Consider the following 26,219-nt stretch of genomic DNA (forward strand, 5'->3'; position numbering starts at 1 on the left):
GGGCACTTCTACAGCGCTGATGATACTAAGTCAATCAAACAGAACTCTGGTCTACAGCCCTGATACAGTTCTAGGAAAAGGCAGGATAGGAAGTTACTTCAGGCAAATTTTTAATGAGTCAGATTTTGTAATTGTCTTCTGTTTTCAAGAAAACTGGATGCTTTTTACATTATTGCTTTTTTTTAAGGTTGATTAGGTTTTCTATTAGAAAATAACATTTAGAGGCACATTATTTTTTCAGGTTTCTAATAATAGACTGGATAAGAGAGGACTGTACTATTCTAGTGAAGGACTAATCTTGTAAATAATCTACTCTGGCAATCCTGAAAAACTGTGTGACCCATGTAAAAAAAAACCAAAATGAGACCTTATCTTCCTGCCCTCAGATTTTTTTTTCCCATGTATTAATGTAGTTAATCAATGTGTCATTTTGCTACCAGTAATATTACATAATCTGGCCATGTTTTGGTCTTGTAGCACAAAACTGAAAGAGAAGTTGACATACTTGTCAGAAAACTAGTTTTCTTATTATGTTTTAAAACTCATTAATCCTTCTCATCTGACTGCAGCTGGTTTGGGGGCAGGGACTGAAACCTTTGTTTATATAGTAAAGCAAAACTTTATATGTAAGGCAAAACTTCAAACACTAAAAAACAAGAGAAAATTTAACTCAACACACCAACATTTGCACAACTGTCAGATATGGTGTTTAGTAGTGTTTTCATGTTTTGCACTGGAATTGTAAATATAATAAAGTTTAAAATACAGAAATTATATCTCAGCATACAATGGTTTTAGATTTTGGAGGGGTTTTTTATGTGAACACATATATCCAGCAATATAACATAAATCTGTTCTATTTTTTTTTCTCTGAAATCAGTGAGAGCAAATTGTAAAGAACTGGAAATCCAAATTCAAAATGCAGATAAGACTTACAAGAATAAATATCCAGTCATTCTTTTTAAATTTAGTGCTAAAGGGCATAGAGGAAAACAGCAGTTACATATAGGAGGCACATTTGTTCTTCTTACCAGCTCAAAGATATGAAAAAAATATTAGCAAAGCTCAGACATATAGAATTTTAAAAATCACATATAATAATGTTAACTAATTTGATAAATTTTATATGAGGACTCTGTACTGTAACATAAATTTGTATGAAATTAAGAATTTAAATATTATTTCTCAAACTTATTCTTTTAAATTAGTATTTCCTGTAATTATGAAGTTCCTTTTGAAAACATTTTGAAATTATATAAAATTTTTATTGGTTCCTCACTGCAGTAATGTTCCTTTATGCTCAGGCATTGGTGATCACTTTCCAGAGCAGTGGAATGCTTTTATGCTTGGTCTGTTCAGGATGAAGTTGCCCACAAAATGTATAATATACGCTAGTTAGAAGATCAAGAAATGAAAGAAATTGTTTATAAGGACACAGAAGATAAATTGTCTTCATGAGGCATGTTCACACGAAAAAAACAAAATGAAAAATACATATTCCATGTCCCTCCCAAATAAACAATATTTGAGCTTCTGCTTGAAGAGGAATTTCAAGACACTTGAGAGTGTCCAGTGGAGGACTGCCATGGTGATCCCAGGGATCTTGATTTATTCATTCCAATGAAAAGGGTTAGAGTTCAAGAGCTGCTCTGAAACAGTGACCACAGTGTATGTGGGAGAAGCATTTATCAGGGCCAAAAAGAGCAAACAAGAAAAGGAACAAAAAATGTCAAAATCACATCTGAATGGTCAGGGGCTTTCAGACCATCACTTAGAAGAAGAGACTGAGCCTGCTGGCCTTGATCACTCAGAAGGAGATAAGGTTAAGGGGTGCACTGCTTACAGCTATATAAGATCTCATGTTGACAACAATTCTATAGAGGCTGGGTGTTGGATCAAACAACTTCCAGAGATTTCTTCTGAACAGTATACTAGGATTGTGCGAAGGAAATCAAAACTAAAACAAACCAAAAAAGCCATGGATGGACAACTTAGCTGTAAATGAAAACAAAGGAGACCTCTCTCATTTTAGTGACCTGACAGTGCAGGTTGTAAGTCTGGGCTTGCCTTGATTTCAGCTGGTTTTATGTTATTTTGATTGGTGACTGGTGGCCAAGTGGTCAGTGAGGTCTCAACTGCTTCAGATCAAGTTCTATAAATGCCATAGCTATGATTTTGCTAACATTTGCCAGGCTGCCTGAGAGATCATGAAAAGTAAGCAGATTCACGAGAAAACATACAAAAAACTCTCAGGTGGAATCCAAGACTAAGGATGAAGAACCTGCTCCATAAATGCCATCATCCTCCTCCAGTGCCAAATGAGGGAGAGATGATGGCAATTTGCTTTAACTGGAAGTAAGCAGTAAGGGCTGGCTGCTCTGCATGGGAAGCTGAGGAGTCACACAAAAACAGTACAGAAAACTGTCCTTGCTTTCAAAGGATCCAGGATGAGGAGCCAGAAAGACAGGATCAGGATCAGGTCTGAGAATAGTATCCACAAATTCCTTATTCTGCCCAAGAACAATGAACAATGAAGTCTGCCATAATCTCCATTTTCTTATAATTAGGGGGGTGGGAGAGAAGTTTATTTTTAAAAGTATTTTTAATTAAATTTCACTTTAATCATTTATTGTTTAATTATGAATATGTGGTGGGTTGACCCTGGGTGGACATCAAAGGCCCACCAAAGATGCTCTATCACTGCCCTCCTCAGCTTGGCAGGGGAAAAAGATGTAACAAATGGATCATTGGTTGACATCCCTGGGCAGGGAGAGATCAATTATGGTCACAGGTAAAATAGGTTGGGGAAATTAATTTAATTTATTGCAAACAAATCAGAGTAGGGTAATGAGAAATAAAAAAAAAAAAAATCTTATAACATGTTTTCTCCCATCCACCTCCTTTTCTCCCCAGCTAAACTTCCCTCCTGATTTTTCTGCTTCTTCCCTCCAGGTGGCTCAGAGGGGTAGTGACTGGGGGTTGTGGTCAGTTCATCACACTCTGCCTGTACTGCTGCTCCCTCCTCACATTCTTCCCCTGCTCCAGAGTGGGTTTCCTCTCAGAGGAGGCAGTCCTTCATGAGTTTCTCCAATGTGAGGCCCTCCCACAGGAGACAGTTCTTTACAAACTGCTCCAGCATGGATTCAACCCCAGTTTCCAGCCTGGGTCCCTCACAGCTGCAGAGGGTGTCTGCTTGCTGTGTCCTCCATGGGCTGCAGGGGCACAGCTGCCTCACCGTGGTCTTCTCCTGGGTAGCAGGGGAGTGTTGGCTCTGGTGCCCGGAGCACCTCCTCCCCCCCTTCTCCACTGGCTTTGGTGTCTGCAGCGTTGTTCCTCTCACATGCACTCGCTCTTCTCTCTGGCTGATGTTGGGCAGCTCTTTTTCCCCTTAAATCTGTTATCCCAGAGGCACTACCATCATTGCTGATGGGCTCAGCCTTTGCCAATGTCAGGTTCATCTTAGAGCTGGCTGGAATTGGCTTTGACAGACATAGGGGAAGCTTCTGGCTGCTTCTCACAGAAGCCACCCCTGTAGCCTGCCCTGCTACCAAAACCTGTCCACGCAGCATAGTATGAAAAGAGAAGGCAATACTCTAGACATAGAAAGACAAAAGCATAACAAAATTATCCATGTACCAGCACTCTGGAAACTGTCTTTACAATCTTTGTTTCATTGATTTTATGGATATTAAGGATCCACAGAACTACAGTGTGGAACTTAGGCACTAACAGTGAGTTAACATCATTGTTTTAGTAAGAGTGACCCGATGAAATATATCTGTATCCTAAAATTCTGCAGTACAGAGCCACAACTGTATAAAATTCAGGTTTCCCTTTGTAGATAATTGTATTTAGTTGGTCCTGTGGTTTTCACAATGCCAAAAGAATCTGAAATAAAATAAATTCTGAAATGATGGCAACTTGACATTTTATTTGATCTTGCAGAATTACAATTCTTAGCGATAGCTTTCTTATGAAAAGGAGGAAAAAAGTAGAACAAATCAAATGACAGCATGTCAGAATGTCAGAGTTCTGCAGTTTCTTTATTTTCCACAGTATCTTAGTGTTTAGCATTAACATTAGCTGCAAGTAATATTTTCTTGATTTTTAATTTGAGGAATTTATGTTTCATTTGCATATTTATGGAATTCCTAAGACCATTTAAGAATATATGAAGCTATTACTTCCAATATGGAAGAGCAGCAATTCATGAGCCTGAGAGTTTCTTAACCTTCTTTGCAAATATGAAGTACAATAAAATCTAAAATAGAATCTTCCCTGAGTCCATAGGACTAAGAAGTATCCTCACTGCAAATGAGATTCAGAATATCATGCTCCACTCATTGCTGCAGGAAATTTCTACTTTTAGAAATCCCAGACTTTAAGAGAGTAATTTTAGAGAAGTTTTTAAGAAAAAAAATATATCTGCCAAATGAACAAATATTTCCCTCTATCTTTTTACACATGAAACTATGAATCAACTCATTGCTTTTTCTTTTCTGTTCTTTTTACTGCCATTTTCTCCCAACTCTTTTCTACCAATCAATAATTATTTTTAGCAGAATCAACTCTGCAAGGAATGTAATCAGTCTTGATAACAGCATCATTTACTGTGCCAGTATCTAATAAAAACAAGCAGACCTTGCAGTACTGCTATTCAAAACAATGTCTAAATTATTATGTCCCTTTATTTTTGAGGGATTTCAGAAAACTTTTGATATTTATTAAGCTAGTAGTATGTTGTGTAGCACTTTGAAATGTCATGTTAAACTTTTTTTGAACTGATATAGAATGCTGTGAAAATTCTGAAGAGCTAGGTGTACTGAATAATCAACAGCTATCAGACATATATATATCATATTTCAATGCAACAACAGAAGGAAGTAAAGTTTGCTGCAGAATGCTAACTCTCATGGTCTATTATAAGAACAGCAATTGATAACAAATTAGGAAGCTAATGAATGGGAACAGCAAAAATCTAGAAAATGAAAACCTTTACAAAATGTAAAGTTTCCTCTGAAACAGTGGGACCCTTTTACATTGTGTTCTATCCAGGATATCCCTACTGATATTTACTGATTGTCTGTGACTTTTACTATAGTCCTTATACAATTCAGTATAGCTACTTATTCCTTAAATGTAACTGTCATGATTTTTTCTCCATCTTTTATATATATGTATATATATGTATATGTTTTTATATATATGTAAGATCTTAGGAACATGGAGAAGCATACAATTTTTTATGCATATATGTTGAACTGTTTTACCAGAGAAGCCAATATTGGTGAGGTGACAGTTTTGCTTCTTTCCATTCTTAAAGAGGGAGACTTGTCTTAAAACAAAACAAACAAAAAAAATCAAATAAAGGGAGGGAGAATATTCCAGACCTGTATTTTTGTGACATGGAGCCTAAATATTTCAACCATTTTGGTGGGTCAGTTGCAGCTCACTTACATGTAGAAACATAGAATGTTTTGGGTTGCATGGTACCTTAGATATTATCTAGTTCCAACTGTCCCACCATGGGCAAGGATAACACCCAGAATACCAGGTTCCTCAAAGTCCCATCCAATCTGGACTTGAATGCTTCCAGGGATAGGGCATTCACAATTTTTCTGGGTAACCTATGCAAATGCTTCACCTTTCCCACAGCAAAGAATTTCTTCTTAAACTCCAATCTAAATTTTTCCTCTTACAGTTTAAAACCATATCCTCTTATCACTATCTTCCCATGTAAAAAACCCCATCCTTTCTCTTTTTTATAAACTCCCTTTAAGTTCTAGAAGGCTATAAGATGTCCCCAGAGCCTTCTCTTCTCCAGGCTGAACAACCACAACTACCTCAGCCTGCCTCCATAGGAGAGGTGCTCCAACCCTCTGATCATCTTTGTTGACCTTCTCTGGACTTGTTCCAACAGGTCCGTGTATTTCTCATGCTGAAGACCCAAATCTGGGTGCAATTCTCCAGGCAGGATCTCACAAGAAGAAGGGGAGAATCACCTCTCTCAACCAGCAGGCCATTCATCTCTTGACGGATTATTCCAGGATGAAGTTGGCTTTCTGGGGTTGGCATGCTGTCTGGCATGCTGTTGGCTCATGTTCAGTGTTTCATCCATGAAAATCCTTCAATCCTTCTCCACAGAGCTGCTACCAATGAGTTCTTTCCCCAGCCTGTGCTCATATCTGGGATTGCCCTGAACCAGGTGCAGCACATTGCACTTGGACTTCTCGAACTTCATCAAGTTCCCACAAGCACACTTCTCAAGTTTGTCCAGGTCCCTCTGAATGACATCCTTTCCTTCTACTACGTCAAGTGCACCATTCAGCTTTGGGCAAACCTGCTGAATGTGCATTTGATCTCACTGTTGTTGGTAATGATATTAAAGAGCACTGGCCCAAAGACAGAGCCCAGGGGGCACCACCTGCCAGCAGCCTGCACCTAGACATAGAGCCATTGATTGCAACTCACTTGTTGTGTCCATCCAGTCAAGTTCTTGCCCACCAAATAGTCCACCTTACCATATGTCTCTCCAACCTGGAGATAAGAATGTGAAGTCGGACCACGTAGAAGGCCTTACAGAATTTTAGGTTGGTCTTCTCTTGTCAAACATTGCAGTTGCTTCATCATGGAAGGCACCTTCCTGGTCAGCACAATTTTTTCTTCATAAAGCCACGCTGGCTGTCTCAGATCACCTCCTTCTCTTGGATGTGCTTTAATACTGTTTCCATGAGAATCTACTTCATGATCTTAACACACACAGAGGTGAGGTTTACTGATCTATAGTTCCCCAGATCTTCCTTTCTCCCTTTTTTAAGAATAGGAGCTATGTTACCATTTTTCCAGTCCTTGGGGACATTATGTTGCCATGACATTTTAAATATGATGTTTGGCAACAACATCAGCCAGTTCCATCAGAACCCTTGGATACATGCACACCATCACGTCCCATAGACTCATGGTTGTTCAATTTCGTTAGTCTCAAACCTGTTCTTCACTTACAGTGGTATATAGCACCAGTATGTGAGGCAAAAGTTTAGCTAGACACCAACATTTTGCACAACTATCAAATATAGTGTTGGTTAGTAGTGTTTTCATGTTTTGCCCTATAATTCTAAATCAGAAGAGAGTAGCTACAGAAAGTCAGAGACAATTTCAATAGCATGTATCCAAACAGCATAATTGTTCTGGGCTATATCCAAAATTTGCTAGCAAAATAGAGTTTAGATGTTTTGGGGTAATGATATTACAATAAAGATACAATGTTTTATCTATAAAAGAGATGCTGCCTAGTTATTTTTTATTGGATTGTAAAATATGATTGTATTTCCTATCATTGCCTGGAAATATTCCATAAATTTTAAGCTGTTTGATACCATGGCTTGATAATTATATCTTGAAAGGGGAAAAAAGTAGATTTATTGTAAGCTTTATGAGCTCATATAGGCAGAGAGTAACAATTATAAATAAGCTTTCTTGCTACAACTGAAAAACATCTGCTAATTTCTTCAAGGATAAAAGAAACATTCATGGTTAAAGGTGTGATATATCTGTCTTAGTTAATGAAAAAATAAAACTTTACACATAGTTTTTCTACTATGCTGCTATTGTGTAATTCAAATGCACTTGAATTTTAATAGAAACTAAAATTATTTCTTCTTGCTCAAAGCCTTCAGTTCTAGATGAAATTTTTGCTGTTTGTGCTGATTCCTCCTAAGTCATTGGAAGAATCTCTTCAGGATCAAAAAGATTTGAAGTGAGTTTTATTTTACTGAAACAGAGGTATTCCACTCAGATATGAAGGTTCTTGGCAACTATGATGCACACAAAATTTATCCTAATGAACTATCTGAAAATAAACTTTGGGAAAGTGGATTTTTTTCTGAGTAAGGAATAGAACAATCCAAAATATTAAACTAAAAAGAAAATTATATGTTTATAAAACTTTTTCCCCCTCACAATTTATCTTGTAATATTTAATTTTACCTCAACCTATAACAAGAACAAAAAAAAAAATTTGTAATATACTAATGACACTAATGACTACCCTCAGGTGCTCCCCAAAGCTAGGAAGCTGGGCATTCCCTGCAGATGGAGATTTTGATAGCTGCATGTTTATGTGGGAGTTCTCTCTGGGTTGCCACATTCCTTCTAAAGCCAGCTTTTCCCCAGGTGAAAACAAAGCTAGGTCTGCTCTGTCTGGGTGGGTGATGACCACTAGTTGAGCTTGTCTCTGGGCTGGGGAGGATGCCTGTCCCCTCCTGTGAGAACTGCCACACCCCACCTTGGCTGCCTGCCCTGTCCACAGTGCTCCCAGGAGCCTCTTAAATCTCATTTAAATCTCTCATTGCCCCTGGCAATGCCCTCACCACATCAGCCTTGCTTGGCAGCACTGCTGTCTCTTGGTGGGTTCTCCACTCAGGTTCCCCAAATTCCAATCCATTCCATCCTGTGCCCAACCTATTCCAGTGTTAACTCCCCAGAACTTATTGTAGCAGCTGCTGCTGCTGCTGCTCACTTCACTAACTTCTTATATAGTCCATTCATCACTTAGTGTGATAGGTTCAAAGGGTGCTTGTTATTCTGGTGATCTAGTGATCTTTTCCCATAAGTATATTTTTATGATTGACTTATCTATAGGAATTTCATTAAAAAATATTATTTACAATGTTTTGGGTGTTATTAATTCATTTAATGAGCTTCCTTTTCTATGAAACCTGAACTCTGTGCAAAGTCATTGCTGAATCGATTGAAAATGTATTTTACTTATCTTTAAATTTTGATGTGTGAGCACCAGTAGAGACAGAGTGATGTCTATTGCTGAATATAGGATCTGAAGTCTTGACTCCAAGTAAACCATTTTCATGAATTAAAAAAAAAAAAACTTGAAGAAAAAAGGCCTTCTTGCTCCTTCTCCCAAGTACTTTGGAGTGTTTTCAATAGATAATCAATGCATATGTCAAAGGTAGATAAAAGTTCTTTAATTACTGTGGGTTTTCTCCCTTAAATTGTCAATGATTTCACAATTACTTTGGTTTATTTACACTAAAGGTAACCTTTATCACTCCAAGCTGTATCTGGTGAGGCATGAAAACTCAGGACAACCATTCATTGTCTCGTTTATTCTTCAAATTGAAGATTATTAAATTGACCTTTTGCCTTCATTAGAAATGGACTCTTGAAATAAGTTTAGAATAAAATTCAACCATTAAATTACAATTATTTCTAGGTAGGACTGAATTTTTTTTAAAGCACCACTTAAATTAATCCTGTACATCTGGTCCAAACTAGTAAAATTTCAGTGTTTATCTCATTTAAAATAGATAAGGATTTGACTAGATAGGTTGCTTTTCTTACTGTATCTCTAGATTAGCTAATTATGCATTTTATAGTCTGTGTGGTGTTTATTCTAATATATTCTTCATTTTGATTATTCCCTACAGGCACTCAAACAAAGATGTCTTCATCACTCTTATTTCTTTCTAACTTTACACAACATATTTAATTAATTTATTTTTAAATTCTGCCACAGTTAAATGATAGGCAATTTCATAAATATCAGTTTCCAGGTAATTTAATGAATATCAGTTTCTAAGGAAAATGACAGCACTTTATAAAGTGTTTCTATCATGGGCACACAATTCTAAGACTCCATAAATAATTTGGGCTTTGGTTTGGTTTTTTTACTACATCAAAATATGATGACAGATAATAAGAAATCTGCACCTAAAGAAATTTGTGCAGGCTCAAGGCTATTTTACTTTGAATGAAAGTAAGAGAGCTTTCAATCTAGTTCTCTTATTGCAACCTCAGACAAAATGGATAAATCCAGTCTGGAATGAGAGCATATATAACACCTGTATTTCAGGTACTGATGAGAGGGTGTGGAATCTCCATCTGTGGAGACATTGAAAACCCAACTGAACTTGCTCCTCACCAGCTTGTGCTAGCTGACCATTCTTTAGCTGGGTGTCTGATCCCATAACATGATCTAACATGATCATAATTAATTTTGATAGGTCAAAGTAATTTTCTATTAAATTTAATTTGCCAAAAGTGTTTTTAAAATCTAATTTTTATCCTTAATAGCTATGATACTCTTTGAAGTGTTAAAACTTTGCATCAGACTTCAAGGATTTAAGGACATTTAATTCATAAACTTAACAGAACTTCTGTTGAAGCTTCTTTCTGGGAAAAAATCTCAAAATACAAAAATATTTTTTATAATTCTGTATGGTTTTAAACAATAAAATGTACTGATGCCATGCTTTTCAGTACTGATGTAAATTGAAATTGAGTAATTTGGATCAAGCCTCTAAATATAACTTACTAAACAGGCATGTCTATTTTTTTTCCCCATTTTTTCTGCAATCTACTTTGTGCTTAAAGTAGGGCTCATATGTCATCCTAGAATCCTGCAGAATACCTGAATGGGTACAGTACTAACAGACTCTTTCTAAAATTCTAAAATCTTTCTAATTTCATTGTCATACAAACTTTCCTCTGATATAATTTCACCCATCTAAGTGAATACCAAAGAAAACCATACTTGGATAGTTTGGACCGACCTCTATATAGCACATAAAATGAAAGTTTCTACACAATGTGTACATGTAGGACACTAACCCGATTCTCATGCTATCACAGCAGCTGATCTGGATGGTTCCTGTACCTATATAGTTCAACACACTCACTTTGTTGTCTGCTGTTTACTAATTGATGTACATCTGAAATTGTAGATGTGACCCCAGAGCTGCATCCAAGTAAGCAAAGGATGCAAAACCCTAGTATTTTCTGCTGCTTTGAAAATCTGCAAACAAATGTCATTAACTATTACCTCCAAATCATGAAAAGAAACTATTCTGCTAGGAAAATATTCTTTCATAAAAGTAATTTCCACAGTTTTTAAAATATCCTTAAAAAGCATAAAAATGGGCTTTCAGAGACATACCCATCTAATTAATACCTCTAATTATAGCCAAATGTTTTTTGAAAGATCTTTAAAAATTTGTTAAAATTAAGTTTATTTGGCTTTGGAGGTAGAGTGTTCTCAAAATTTTTACTTATATATTTTTCTCGCCAATCCAACATGCACACAAATCTTCTTCTTTTTGCAATATATTTGTATATTCATTTCTCATTCAATTCAGGGTTCCTCACAGTATTAATAAGTATTACTTTATAATTTCCATGTTCACTAACACTGGGAATTGATCTGCTAAGATGATTTGTGCTTATCCTAGCAAAAAAAAAAAAAAAAAGAAAGAAAAGAAAATGAATCAGTGAGTGTCTTTGACACTTCTGGTAATGCTGCAGGAAGAATTCTAGTCCAGAATTTGCCCTCTTCCTCTTTCTCATCCCCTGTTATTTTGTGTCATAATGCATCATTACAGAGTGATGTTTGCTTCTGTACAAGTCAGCAAAAAAGAAATTGCATATCCCACTTTGTCTTCTTTTCTTTGTATTAACTATGTCACTTTTGATTTGTTATTTTTCAGAATGTTTCAAGCACTGCCAACTTGAAATATTTTATCCTTATAGAAAAAAAAGATTTTTTTAAGTTGGAAAGGCATATTGAAATTTTTCTATTACTTCTGCACAAGCAGAAAAACCAGACTAATATTGCAATATTTATATTTATTGAGAATGTTTTACACAAAATACTGTGCAAAAAATATGTCTTTTCTTTGGGGTTTTTAATGAGCCTATATTTAGCTTTTCTTGTTATTAATAGATCAGTTGAAGACCAGTTTGTTTACAAATAAACATTGGAATTTAGTGACACGGAATGTTAGCTGACAGAAAGGCATATAATAAAAAAATCTCTTAAAATATATTATACAGATATATGTCATATTTTATTTCAGTAATGTTAATAAAACTATCCGTGATGAATTTCTTTGTAGTAGCTTGTGTAGGTTTTTGGTTATTTTTAAATGATCTGTGCTTCAACTTGTGTTGATAACACAGTGTTGTATAAAGTTTCTTGTCAGTAAAGATGTACTACCTGAACACACCTCAATACACTTTTTCAAGGTTTTATCCTTTCTACATTGAAATCCATCACTCAGAGAAACTCTTCTATGCATTTTGGAACTGCTAAATGATGTGAAAAATTTTGGTGAGAGAAGCATCTTTCAACAGCAGATAGAAGTGATTGAAACTCCTGATTATATCAGTAAGTTGATCTAGATGTCTGCTTGTTCTTTGATTTTGGGGCACCATAACAGTATTTGAGTAAGTCGTTCAATAAACTTGCTCAGTGAATTTTACTCAGTTTTTCTGACAATCCCGTCTTTTGATATAAATAGGAATGGTCCCTCTATAACTGTGTAGGGCTTTTCAGTCTTGCAATTTAGTGCCTTACATCAAAAGAAATTCAATCACTTTATTATTCATAGCAGAAGTTGAATGGAAAATTTTATTTCTTGATGTCAGTTCACTCATTTCATGCTTGAAGTACTCTATACTTTTATCTTTGAAATGAAGGTGGCAGAGTTGGAGGAAACAACACAAGCTGAGTGGTTTTAGACTCACTAGTTAAGACTTGTTTATGCATATACTTAAAATTGTTAGTTCTTACCTAATGTGGTACAAGAGAAGTCCATCTGGATGTAAATCAGATATAAGTGCTGTTACAAGGTTTACTTTGTGTTTCCAGACAGATGGACAGGCTTTCACAGTCACTTTTCACCAACTGCTTCTGATAAGCTCATTTTGAGACTGCCTGTTCATTCAAATGAACAATTTTGTAAGATAGTAAGTTTGAACTGAGACTTAGTGTTTCCTGCATAAAGCCATTGACCCATAGGTGAACAGAGAACAAACAAGTTCCTCTGTGTGTTAGAAAGGGAGTCGCAAGTGTAATTGTAACAATGCTTTTCTTACCTTTGTCATGATTAACCTAGTAAGCAAGAATCACTGCCAAAGGGATACAATGATTTGTGTCAAATTGCCAAGAAAAAGTGAAATTCATTAGAAATAAAAGAAAAATCGGTTGGATCTTACAGAAGTTAATAATTTTAATGATAGTGATACTCCACTGTGCATTCTGTAACTGCCTGTAAAAAAGACAGAGTCTGTCTGAAAATCAATGCCTACCACCCAGCAGAGATACAGAATAGATTCTGCTGTTACTTGCTCTACTCCCTTACCTTTTTGGGATTTGAAAGAAATCGTCAAGGAACCTTAGAGGATTGTAGATAAAATGCTGAAAATGCTGGCCTCATGGATCACTTGGGCACTAGCTACCAATCCAAATAACATAAAACCAGCTGAAATCAAGGCAAGCCCAAACTAACCCTGACAACCTGCACTGTCAGGTCACTAAAATGAGAGAGGTCTTCTTTTCATTTACAGATAAGTCCTCCATCCATGGCTTTTTTTGTTTGTTTTAGTTTTGATTTCCTTCACAGAATCACAGCATATTGTTCAGAAGAAATCTCTGAAAGTTGTTTGATTCAACACCCAGCCTCTAATAGAATTTTTGTCAACATGAGATCGTGTCACTGTGACTTTGGCTAGCTGAGTCTTAAAAACCTCAAAGAACACAGATTCTACACTCCCCTGTGTCATGTGCTGTGCTACCACCCCAGTAGAAATGCATCTTTTCCTTTGAGGTAACCTGAGCTGCCAAACTGTAACCTGTGGCTATTGCCCCTGGCTTAAAACCATGTTGTGCTTGTAGTTTCTCCTCACATATCCGTAAGCAGTGTAGCCTTTAACCTCATCTCCTTCTGGTTGATCAAGGCTCACAGGCTCAGTCTCTAGTTCTAAGGGATGGCCTGAAAGCCTCATATGCGACCAGATATGCCCTTTATATTTATTTCTTCCTTTTTTTTTCATTCCTTTTGTGGCCCAGGCAAATGTTTCTCTCACGTGTATTGTGGTCACTGTTTCAAGCAGCTCTAGAACTCAACACTTTGAATGAGACCCAAGTGTTAGCGAGTTTTTTCCCTCAGGACTCTCTAGCATAACTTGAAGTTATGACACCCAGAACTGTAGTCTTGGTATTTTTCTCCAGGACATCTGCCCAGTCTGTCATATTGCCTATCAGTTTAGACATTTTAGGGAAAGTAAATAAACAAAATATTTTTTTTAAGTTCCCTTAATAATTTTAAATACTCAAAATAGATCTTAGACTATACATATTCCTATTCCTGATTTTCCAAATGGATTTTAACACTGAGGCTTTGAATGTTTCTACTTAGTTCCCCATTTCACTGTGGTGAATGTAGCATGACCTCACAATGGTTGTTCAGATCATTAAGAATCAAATTACACAAGTTGCAGGAGAGTACGTTTTAAAAATAAAAGCCAGTTTGCTTCACAAATATCAATTTTCTGCCTTTCAGAACCATTTCAAATTTTTTCCCTTTGAATAGACTACTTAATCTGCATACCATTCCTGACCAAATTTAAGAAATTTTGCAATCTGAAAAATATGTAATGAACCGTAACCCTCTAAATTTTTCAGACTTAAAAAATTTAGCTGGCTTTTGAAAAATAGTGCATATTGAAAAATGATGTAGTAAAATTCAAATTCTTTTTCAAATATATGCCCAAGTGTTATAATAATTTTGCTATATGATAAACAAAGTATTTTCAGATATATGATCTTTGTTGTAATGCAAATGGAAAAATTTGATTTTGTATAACCCCTGTTAAAATAGCTTTTCTTACCTAGCTGCTATAACAGTATAGTTGTCAAAATAAATTACGTATCAAAGCCTTTCACTTCTGAGCATAGCTTCTTTTTCTTTTTTTTTTTCAGTCTACACAAAAGACAAAATGGAATAACATACTTTAATGAACTCTATCTTAAGTGAATGCCCTAGGCAAAAAGCAATTTAAGTACAAAGAATAAAATGAAACTCTAATATGTGTCACTAATCAAAAATGTACAAATGAATCCTGATTTTTGACAAGAGTTGTTACAAACAGCCTGTTGCCTCAGGAAGATAACACTCCAACTGAAATTATTATAGATAATTCTAGTATCAGCAGCATGTGTATTTTATTTCATATGTGTTTTCATTCTGAACTCTAGAGGCTCTGTTCAATAGTTATGCTCTTGTACTCTCTATTTCCCCCTCTAGATTATGAGAGCAAAAAAAGGAAATTTTATACTCAAGTAGACTTGCACGTGTTTATTACTTAAATTCAGCTACCCATTTGAAGATCTTCTTGGAATTACTCTCCATGTAAATACCATGACCTCCAAAAATAGTCATGGATACAGCTACGTATTCATTCATTGCCTTCCCATTAGAATAGAGGTTTATTTTGAAGTGAGGTAATGGCCTTATGCTTTAATTCCCTTTCTTTCTCAATTAGTTCTCATAGAATCACAAAATGGTTCCAGTAGTAAGGGACCTCTGGTGAGGTCCAATCGAGTTCAAACCTGCCACTCAAAGGAAGATCAGTAAACCAGGCTGATAAAGACCAAATTCAATTGAATTTTGAAAATCAGCACAGATGGAGATCCCATATCCACTCTGGGATACCAGTTCTAGTGTTCGACCATTCCTAGAGTGAAAAAGTTGTTCTCCATTTAAGCATGTTTCAATTTATATCCATTGTCTCTTGCCCTGGCACTGAAATAGTCTGGCTCTATTTTTCTTACTCCCAGCCATCAGGGAGTTGATAGTCTGAAATACTCTCATAAGCATCTCATGTTGCTTACCAGTGTAACACAAATTACGTAAAAGTAGCAAAATATAGCCTTGAGAAAGCTATGTACTTATTATTTGATTATATTATTAATTTTTTGTTCCTGTAGATGTTTTATGCCTCCTTTTAAGGAATAATGTATTTTTCTTTTTCACTTCATTTTTATATGTGGAAGAGCTCTTATAATTTCTTATTGTTGTAGTGGACTGCTGTACATTATTGGAGAGCATTAAAAATGTAAATAGCTAAAGCATGCTCAGTCATGAACAGGCAATAGACTAATTACTATTTTAGATTATGTGGAGCTGTGCTTGGATTTTGGTTACTAACTTTTACTTATTTTATATACATTCTAGACCTAAAAGATTTTTAAGGCATTTTCTTACTCATAATTCTAAAACTTACTCTTAATTCTGTAAAAGTACTTACATAGCTCAGCTGCTGGTAAGACAAGAGATGCACTTATCTGACCTAAATGAACAGGCCTAAATGTCACAGACAGGTAGAAGAATTATAAAAGAAAGGCCATATGAAATGTGCTTCACACATTTTCTGCTCCAGCTGATACAAACTGTAGTTTCTGTATCTACTTACAGAATTAAGTAAATTAATTAATTACTTAATTAATTAAAATTAAATTAAAAATTTTTGAAATTAAACTCGTGGTTAACCAGCGGTTTACCAGCATGGTTTTAAGACACGCAAAGTAACTTAAAGCTGGCTGAGCATTCAAGTTGTCAGTCCATTCTAAATATCCTTGTTAAACTTTCCAAATCTGCATTTTTGAAAAGCAGTAATTCCAGTAATGTGGTCGGGAACTTAGTGTACATTGGGTTTGTCTGAGTATTCTTGAAAAGTGGAGTTGTTTGTGACAATGCAGATAACAAAACAATAGCAATGAGAATGCATTCAGGCATTTTGTGAATAATATTTGTGTTTGTTAACTGGAAAGTTTTGACAAGATTTTTTAGCTCTGTGTAAACATCATCTGAAGCAATCTGAAGAGGGCCCAAAACTGCAAATAATGCTTTTCTTAGTTTTTCAAGGATGAATGGCTTTCCAATCTGCATTTGTGCATTTGAATCAACAAGTGGGAAGGTGAGATTTTCCTGTTGATCCTCTTTGTCTTTGCTTGGATATTCCCCTGCTTGTGCTTGTGTCGCTGCCTCTTCAGCCAAGATGCATCTTCCTTTATAGACCTCTTTTACTCTGAGTTTTAGGAACTCTGTTTCTTTTAATTTTTCATAACTAGGCACAGGCTTAACTATTCTACCTGAGCCTATGAAAGGTTAAGAGTGGTTTCAGACTCCCCTACAACAACAGTGTTGGGATGATCAGCTGTATCTAAGTCATCCTCATCAAGTTCTTCAGTCTCCTGGTTGACAGATTTTAAAGTTTCCTCAGTTCTCCATTCCATAAGTGTTTGCCTAAGCACTTCCAGTAAACTGCCTTTGGAATTAACTGGATGCCTCAGTTCAGGGTTTTTATGTTCTGTTGAGTTAGCTAGTGTTCTTTTAAAATGTTCTGCTCCTCTTTTGCTCACACCTAGAAAAACTCTCTGTGATCCACAAGTATTTTCAAAGATTTCTGAAGCATTTGATTTTCCAGGAGCAGTATTGTCTGAAGGTGTTGCAGTTACTTAATTATGAACAGAGCAAGCATGTCTTTCTTCCAGAGTGTCTAATTTACAATGAGAGAGTTCTCCAGGGGCTTCTACCACATCTGCATCTTCAGTTTTAGGGCTGGCATGGACTTTCTGAGCATGCTTCTTTTTGAGGATGCTTTTTATGTGCAATTGCTGTGCAAAATTGGCTGAACTTGACTCACTTCTTGGTAGGACAGGAGAAATAAATCTTCGTTCGGTATCAGCACTGCTGTCACTGTGTCACGAGAACCAGATTCACATGGCTCTGAAGATATCCTAGGATTTTCAATATCAAATGCTTTAATTACTTCATCACACAGTTTCACCTCTTCTCCAGACCAACCACTCTGTCCCTCCTTCAGCAGCTCTATGTCTTGAGTTTTTTCTTCTCTCATCCACACTGGACTTTTGTAAATTTGAGCTTCAAAATATTTAGGTGCTCTATAGCAAAATTGCTGCAAAAGCACTTTCTTTCAGTGATATAACAAACGCTGTTAATTTTTATTGAAATTCTGTACTTCTGCTTTGGCACATTTTCCAATTTATTGTGGCATAGAGGATAACCACACAATCTGATGATAGAATGCTCATCAACAATGTTTTTATAGTGAGATGGAGTAATATATTTTCCACAGTTTAGAAGGAACTCTTCAGTAATGTCCTCTTCCAGGAGCTGCTCAGCCACAGACAATGCTTTTTTCCTCACATTCAATCTTGTTTCTATGTGCAGCCTCCAGAACTACTTTCCTTTGAGCAGCATCTTCAATTTTCTGAGCAGCTGAATGCTTATTTCCTGTGTGCTGCCAATGGGGCTTGCCCATCCCAGCCACCATCATCATCATCACCACTGCTCTGCCCAGCCCGTGGCTCTCCTCTTCTCTCAAGATTATTTGCAGCAATTAATTTTATGTTCTTAACTAAGTCCTATAACCTTCAATTTTATCTGCAGCAGTTCTTTAAAGTTGAGAAATAATTAGCTCACAAAAAAGAATTTTACTCTTCAAGCAGACGAAGTTAAAATACAACCTGACACCCTGTTGGTCAGGGTGTTTGTAGCAGTCTGGTTGAATGGTGACTGCAGTTCTCCTGCAGTGACAGGTGTGGTTCTGTTGGAGCAGTGATCCTGTAGAAGGGTGTAGTTTTCCTCTGAAGGTCCAATGGTGGTGTAGAAATGTCTGGTCTTCCTTGGGAATCCAGTGGAAAAAGGCTGCTGTGGTGTTCCAAATCTCTGATTATATCCAGGTAGGAATGCTTGGCTCCTCCCCCAGGGCAGAGCACCTCCCAAGGGATGATGTAATTTTATCAGTCATGCATGAGACTCAATAACAGAAGATATCTCCTGGACAGAGGATGGGTCATAGAAGAGATAAAGAAAACTGCCCTACCTAGTTTTAACAGATGTTGATAGACTATATCTGGTTATATCTTGCATTGCAATCTAAGACAGTTAAATATGGATAAAAAAGATACAGTGTGTTCACCCTTGATTTTCTTGAAGATTCTATTGCTTGTTACAATCTCTGCTGTTTTATCTTCCATAGATAACACGGAAGAGTCAGTGATGATTTTATATTATTAATGTTATTGACTGTAAGCTGTTTTAGTGTTTTCCTTTGTTTCATTTTACTGTCATAGGTACATGACTGTTTAGAAAGGTGTTATCTCAACTTCCTAAGACAGTTACCACTGATATATTGATTACATGATGTGAATTTAATGATTTTATGATGAGCATTATTCATAAGATGTTATTACTGTATTTATAGCTGGCTTCTTATATGCTTTAACATCTCTTAGTGTAATTGTCTAAAAGACATGTGTCATTTCAGGATCCTTTTTTGTTCTCTAGCTGCTTTTGCATCTCTTAGACTAGGTTAGCTCTCTGCCTAGTCCCTGCACTGGTTCTATGGCTTGACCCAATGCTGTCTCATAATTTCAAGTATTTTTCAGAATTCCAAAAAAGATATCTGAGCTTCATTGAAATCCTTCTCCTAACTGCTAGTCTAGTGGTTTTTCTCAGTTATTATTACAGAAGCACTCCAGCAGTTTGCTGGGTTTGAAGCATCTCTATCATGAAGGAAAAACTTCGCAGCAATCCAACTACTAGATGGTTTGATTAGTCTTTAACCCCAAGGCCTTTACTCATAACTGCTGTTCTTAAGAGCCTTGTTTTAAAATGTGTTTAGGGAATTCCCTCCCAGTTGGAGCTCGGGCAGTGGCCAGGCCTTGGCTCTACCTGGATAGAGAATTTGCCAATAAACCCAGATGTCTTCTGCATCAAAACTGATTCAAGTCACTTTGATTTGGCCATTTGACCCTTTTTATATGACAGCTGAACCTATTTTTAGAGTGAGCTTGGGAATTATTATACAGAAATAATTATCCAAGCCCTCATTAAATTGAGGTTTGTCAGCTGTTCGCAGACTCTGGGATGATAGCACAGATTTCAGAGATTCCTAATTACCTAATTTCACAGGTATTAATAATTATGTGTGTTATCTGAGATATTCTTAATTGTTGTACCTGACTTATTCCTGATTGTTGTCAGTTTCTTGTCCGCTACATGTATTGTTTTACCTTGATGTTTCTTCATGCTCAGAACCAAAGACATGCATCCCATTTTTAAAAAATGAAAAGAAAGGGAATTTAGTGCCTTAAGAACATCCAAATAATGTAATATGTACATTAGAAATTTAGACAAAAAAATTTGAATAATACAATTTTTACATTAGAAATCTAAATCCCATTTGAGTGTGCAACAGCAAAGCCTAATTGATTCATTGACTTGAACAGAGGGTGTGCTTGCATTTTATCATCAGCAGGTTTGAAGTGGTCACCTGTTCATTCAATCGGACACTGATCACCTCTGAGAAAATGAGGCTCAGTGGAAAGAGAAATAACCTAATCACTATGTAGCCTTCGTTGCCAGAACAGGAACAGAAGTAGAACTGCCAAGACATAGCTGTGTCTGCAAACTACAGAGGCAATTTGCTGACAAAAGCCTTATCTCATCATCATGGTATAGTTTTCCTACTAACGTTCTTCAGTTATTCGCTGTTCCAGGATCCAGGAGGACATGCAATGGTGTCAAACATCAACATTTCCAGCTAATGAACTTTCTTCTGAGTCTCAACTATTTGGACCTCAAAAGAGTAGTCATTTATTTCCATTTCCCTAAGAGACATTAGACATTATTCTCTTGTTTTCTCATGCTGTGAAACCCTGTGCCAATGACATGATAGAATTTGATAAATTTTGTTGATTTTAATTGATCTTTTATGTAACTTATCCCATATCTAACAGATAACCAGTAATAACCTTAATGAGATAATACCCTCTTAAGAGCAAGCTGTTTTAGCGTCAGAACATATGAGCCCTTTTAAATTAATGAAAAGGGTGTGATGTCATAAACAGGTAGAAGAGTTATAAAAGAAAGGCCTTATGATCTCAGGCCCTGCTCTGCTAAAATTGCCAAAGCTGGCTTATCATTTCTTCTAAGTGCAGCTAACAAGCAATTCATGAGTTCCCATGTGAAGCTATTTTGAAAATGAGAAGTTCGTTTAGCACAACAGTCTATTCTGAGGGCAAAAAACAAATGCACTTGTGTAAATAAAGATTTGTCCCATGAGAACCAACAAAGAAAAAATGTAAATATATTTAGAGAGAGAAAATTTGATAGACATATACAACAGCCCTTACTATGCAATGAACTGAGTTTCACTGTATTGCTGACCAATTAAGTTTAACACAGTGCCTTCTGACATTTCCTATAAATATGAGCTTTGTGAATAAAGAATTGACATTGTGCATGAAGAAAATGGAGTCTCAGCTGATTTATTCCAACACCTAAATATCATAATTTCTTGCAAAATTTGAACAGAATTTTGTAAAATAACTATAGCTTGTATTGGAAGAGGGACAAACTTTACCTTAAAGTTTGGATTGATATTTAATCCTGAAAAAGACTGCTATCTGCTTTCAGTCTATGGATACAGCTCTGTTCAATGTCAATGAGGGTTCTGCTACAGTCTGGAGTCAGGTAATAACTCAAAAGTCTGGAGTCAAAAGTATTTGGAATGATAACTCCAACATACATTAAATGAGCAGTCATTTTTCTTTAACAGGATAATAGAGTTTAAGCAAAAATATCTAAAAGCCAGTGTCCCTGATATAGGGTTTGCCCAAGATTTATCCAGACATATAAGCTTAAGTTTTTAAATAGACTGGTTTAAATACAGTTGAAGACTAAAGGGAAATACCACAGGGAAAGATCAAAAAGCTTGGTGAAAGTAATAAGATCACTGGATTTAGAGAAGAATGTTTATATTCCCTGAAAAAGAAATGGAAGTGAGAGTAAAGAGGCCTGAGAGGCCTGAACTGGATTTTTGTTCAAGAGCCCTGCCTCTGCAGAAAAAGACTTTAAAGAGATAAAATCTTACCTAACATCAAGATGCAAAGGCCAGCACTTGTAATTTTGTTTCTGGATTTTGTCTAAGAAAAGCTATTTGAAGACACTGATGGCTGGCATTTGAAAGCAAATCAGGGTTTTGGTATTGGGAGAAAATTGTTAATTTCATAGATTCCACCTTGCTGCTAAGAAAAGGAAGGAAGGAAGGAAGGCAGGAAGGAAGGCAGGAAGGCAGGAAGGAAGGAAGGAAATAATTCTTTCCTTAAGAGCACAGCAGAGAGGGAGATGTGTTATTGTATCCAGCCGTATTAATTGAAGAGATCTTGCTAACATTTTGTTAGCAAAAAAAATACTGTTTTCTTATGTTTATAATCTTCATGATCCTCTTTAAATATCTCCTTGACACTACAGATTAGTTCTCATTTTGAATAAACACCCAAAAGGTCACAAATAATATAAGCATCTTATGCTTAATTAAAATATTGAAAACCCAAGAAAATTGTGATGACACAGACCAAATACACCATGTAACATGTCAACAAGGCCTACAAATAATATTTATCAATCAGCATTTTTGGTTAAGAACGTCATTGAGGGCAAATTGCTGTCACAGATTTGACTTTGGAACAGGAATATCTTTCAGGAATACTACAAAAAAATACTATTTGCAACACAATTCCTTTAAAATACTTGCTTCCACACTTCAGTTTGATTGTTTTAAAGAAAATTAACACACAATATAAAAGATACACAAATGTAGTTCAGAATCCCTTTTCCAGAGAGAATATATCATTCTATGTAAGTAATATATAGGAGATATTGCCTACATTCTGATAATGAATATATAGAATTCCACAATGGTACACACAAAAATCTGGGATGGACTAATCCTTTGAAAGAGTATAGGCATGGAGATGAAAACCTAGAAAGCCTTTGAAGATAAATATCTGAATATTGATGTGAACATATTGAATACAAATCGTCAGTATGCCCCTGCAGACAGAAAGGCCAATCACATAATAGTCTATTTTACAAAGGGTGTGTTTATGTCCTCACTTATTTGCAGTGTGCTGTGTCCAGTTTTGGCCTCCCCAGTATGAGAAAGCCACCAACATCCTTGAGCCACTTCACTGAAGGACCATCAAAGTCATCTTGGAACATGAGACAAACCGGCTTGATAAAAGGAAAGAAGGATAGCACTTTCAGAATGGTCAGACATGGGGACATGTTTCCTGAAGTGGTTGTGAATATCCAGCCTTGGGGATTTTCAGAACTTGACATTCAGCCTCCTGTTCTAACTGGATCTGCTTTATGTCGAAGGTAACTGCTAGTTACTAGCAGTTAGTTACTGCTGGATAACTGCTGGTTTTCCCTTCTAAAGGACATCAATCAGTGGTTCTATATGGTATATTAAACCTGGAAGATAAGATTTATCCCTGTTGTTACTGCACTCACAAAATTGTTGAAGTAAAACTGAGAAGTATTTCAGCACCTTGCAGGCTTAAACTAATTTTAAGTGCTAGCTAGATGCAACCTCTAAATGTGGTCTTATCAGGAAAATCTCCCCCACCCCATGGGGACTTTAATTTCTTCCGTTATTTCCTTTATTGGTTCTCTTGCTTTCTTTAGAAGAGACACAATGAGGGAAAAGTGTTTTGTAGGTATTGCATTTACTAGTTTGGCATGTTTAAAGAAACCCTGTGGAAACTGGAAGACCTCAATAGTTAATTTACACAATTTGTGGTAGGTGAAATGGATGAGAAAATCCTTATGCCAAAATGAAATCGTTTTCAGTATGCTTAGGTAACTTTCAAAAAAAAATCTCCCAGAAGAATGATGTTTTCTTAGATCTAAAAAGAATAACATTCAAAGATCTTACTGGCCTTAGGCACTGCAAAACTTAATCACCAGTTAGACTTCAAATTAATTTTCCTTAATTCTTCACACAATAATTATCCTCTCTATTTTTCCCTGTCTTTTCACAAATACGTGTCTCGTTGGAGGTTAGATTTTGGAATGCCCCTATTAGAAAAGTGAAGAAATGTATTAAGTTCAGTCAGTCAGGTCATACTGTGGACCAGTGCTCAGGTACAGCAAAGACTCATTAAATCACAGAATATGCTGAATTGAACAAACCCATAAGGATCATTTGAGTCCAGCTCCTGGCCATGCACAGGACCATCCCCAAGAACCACACCATGTGACCTAGTGTATTACTAAAATATTTCACACAAGCCCCCAGAACATTAGGTCCTGCTCTCCAGCAGCCAAAGTGCATCTCACAGGGCTTTTACAGTGGCCATCAGCTAGTATCCTCAATTTATAATGTTTGTAAAGTTCCAGAGAGGGTAATTTACCTTGCAAAATAATGTATTTGCAGTGGTTCTTGAATTACATCAGTAAAGGAAAAATAAAATAATTAATCTGAAATTTCAGTTTGTCTAAGCTTATTGAATCCACTCAGAAGCAAGACACTGTGAGTGATATTGGCCAGAGACTCTTGAAGTTATTGTCTTAAACTTACAAGGCTAATGACCCAAATGAATACACTCAATGCCTCTACTTAGGTGGAAACCAATTAAAAGTTTCCAATTAGAACCAGTTAGAGTACTAGCTCTTATTTTCCTTCAGTGCCAGCATGAAGAAAAGGAAATTAGTCACTTTGTGGGGATATCCAGTATATTTTCACTTGTTTTTCTATCCTTTTGGAAATGTCTTTGTACGGGAATGCAAAATTACTGTGTTATGTACTACAATGGCTGAAATTTTAAAAATAATTAAAATTTTTACTTTTAAATTTTCTTTTTAACTGAATATTTAACTTTTAAATATTGTTTTTAACCACAATATTTTCTTGTCCTGTACTTGAATTTAAGGACAGGACAAGAAAATACTGTGTCATTTTAATTCAGGAAGATTGCAATTAATTGTTTATTAGAATAAAATAGATAAAAGTTACAGTTCCTACAATATATATTGCAAAACCAGATTTAGCTATAATGTACCTAGTATATCATTCTGAAAAGAGTTTTACAGGTTAAATATATCTCTGCCAAAAGAATAGCTTAAAGCACCATAATATACTTAAAATCCAGTTATGATTTGGGGAGTGAAGGGAGAATAGGGCAGATACATGCTGCAGGAAGTACATGAGAAAAAAAAAACCAAACAACATCTCCCTTGTCCTGCTGGCCATGCTGCTCTTGATGCACCCGAGGACAAGGTTGGCATTTGGGGCTGCAAGCACACATTGGGTCATGTTGAGCTTCTCATCAAACACCACTCCCAAGTCCTGCTTCTCAGGGTTGCCCTCAATCCATTCTCCATCCAGTCTGTATTTGTGCTTGGGATTGCCCCTACCCAGGTGCAAGACCTTACATTTGGCTTCAGCAAGTACTCAACAGCACAAGGGAAGAAAATAAGAAAGGAAGCAAATGTGTCAAAAATAAACATGGACCTCATTTATCAATTGCCACCACAGGCTAAACAGACTCAGTCTGGGGAGAGTAAGTTTAATTTATTGCCAATTAAAACCAACCTAGAGTGGTGAGGTACAAAGGCAAAAGCTTCAACACCTTTCCCCTAGGAAACCTTTCTCAAACTCCACTTCTTCACTCCTAACTCTTCTGCCTTCTCTTCCTGTCTCAAGCAGCTCAGGGGATAGGACACAGATGGTTTGCAATCAGTGCAGAACAGTGGAAGCCAAACCTCTGCTGGGTTTCTAAGGCTGGAAAATGAGTGAGATGGATAACACTGTAGCACCCTGAAGGGGCAGTGACATCTGATCCTCCTGTCATGGACTACAGCAGCCACATATTACCATACATACACTGTGTCTAAGGCTGCTGTGCTTCATAGGCAGCTACAATATGATGTGTCTGATATCAGGAAAAAAGAGAGGTACCTTATTATGAGTATCACCAGTATTTAGTACCAGGAAGTGTGTGTGGAAGAAATAATCACAATAATCAAAAAATAAAACAAAGAGGACTCAAATGCAGAAATATCCATTTCTGTCTACGCTTTTTCTCAATGTATGCTAAACTGGGAACTACACTAAATAAGTAGCCTAGAGTTCTTGACAGTAAATATAGACTCAGACAGAGAAGACAGAAAAAAATTTATATAGGAAAAAGAAACAAAACAATGCCAATAAAATATTTTGCATAAAATAGCCACTAAAAATCAGAAATCCTGCTATTCCTCTACTGACTACATAAAAAATCCTATCCATGGACAATCTGAGGTTTTAAATCAGATTTCATAATTGTTCTTGTGTCAGCAAGAGCTTACTAGTCAAGGAGGAAAGATGACAAATTGAAGAGGTAATGGCTTTTCTACAATATTTTGTTCACAAAGGAAAAGAGAAAATTTATGAAGGTGTATTCTTTGTTCATGTAGGCTTCTTTTTTCTTTGTGATTGTTCTATTTCATTTACAAAACAAAATGTGGTTTTGTTTCTCAGAATTTGCCCATCCTGTAGCTTAACAGCTA

General features: G+C 36.2%; 1 pseudogene; it reads right to left on the reverse strand.

Annotated features, from left to right (window-relative positions):
* Positions 1–16,409: 16,409 nt before the first annotated feature.
* LOC139592643 (putative RNA polymerase II subunit B1 CTD phosphatase RPAP2) lies at positions 16,410–18,159 on the reverse strand (annotated as a pseudogene).
* Between the last annotated feature and the right edge of the window lie 8,060 nt (positions 18,160–26,219).

This window comes from Agelaius tricolor, unplaced genomic scaffold, assembly GCF_023055355.1.
Source record: "Agelaius tricolor isolate 1412-34295 unplaced genomic scaffold, bAgeTri1.0.p SCAF_8, whole genome shotgun sequence".
Lineage (NCBI taxonomy): Eukaryota > Metazoa > Chordata > Aves > Passeriformes > Icteridae > Agelaius > Agelaius tricolor.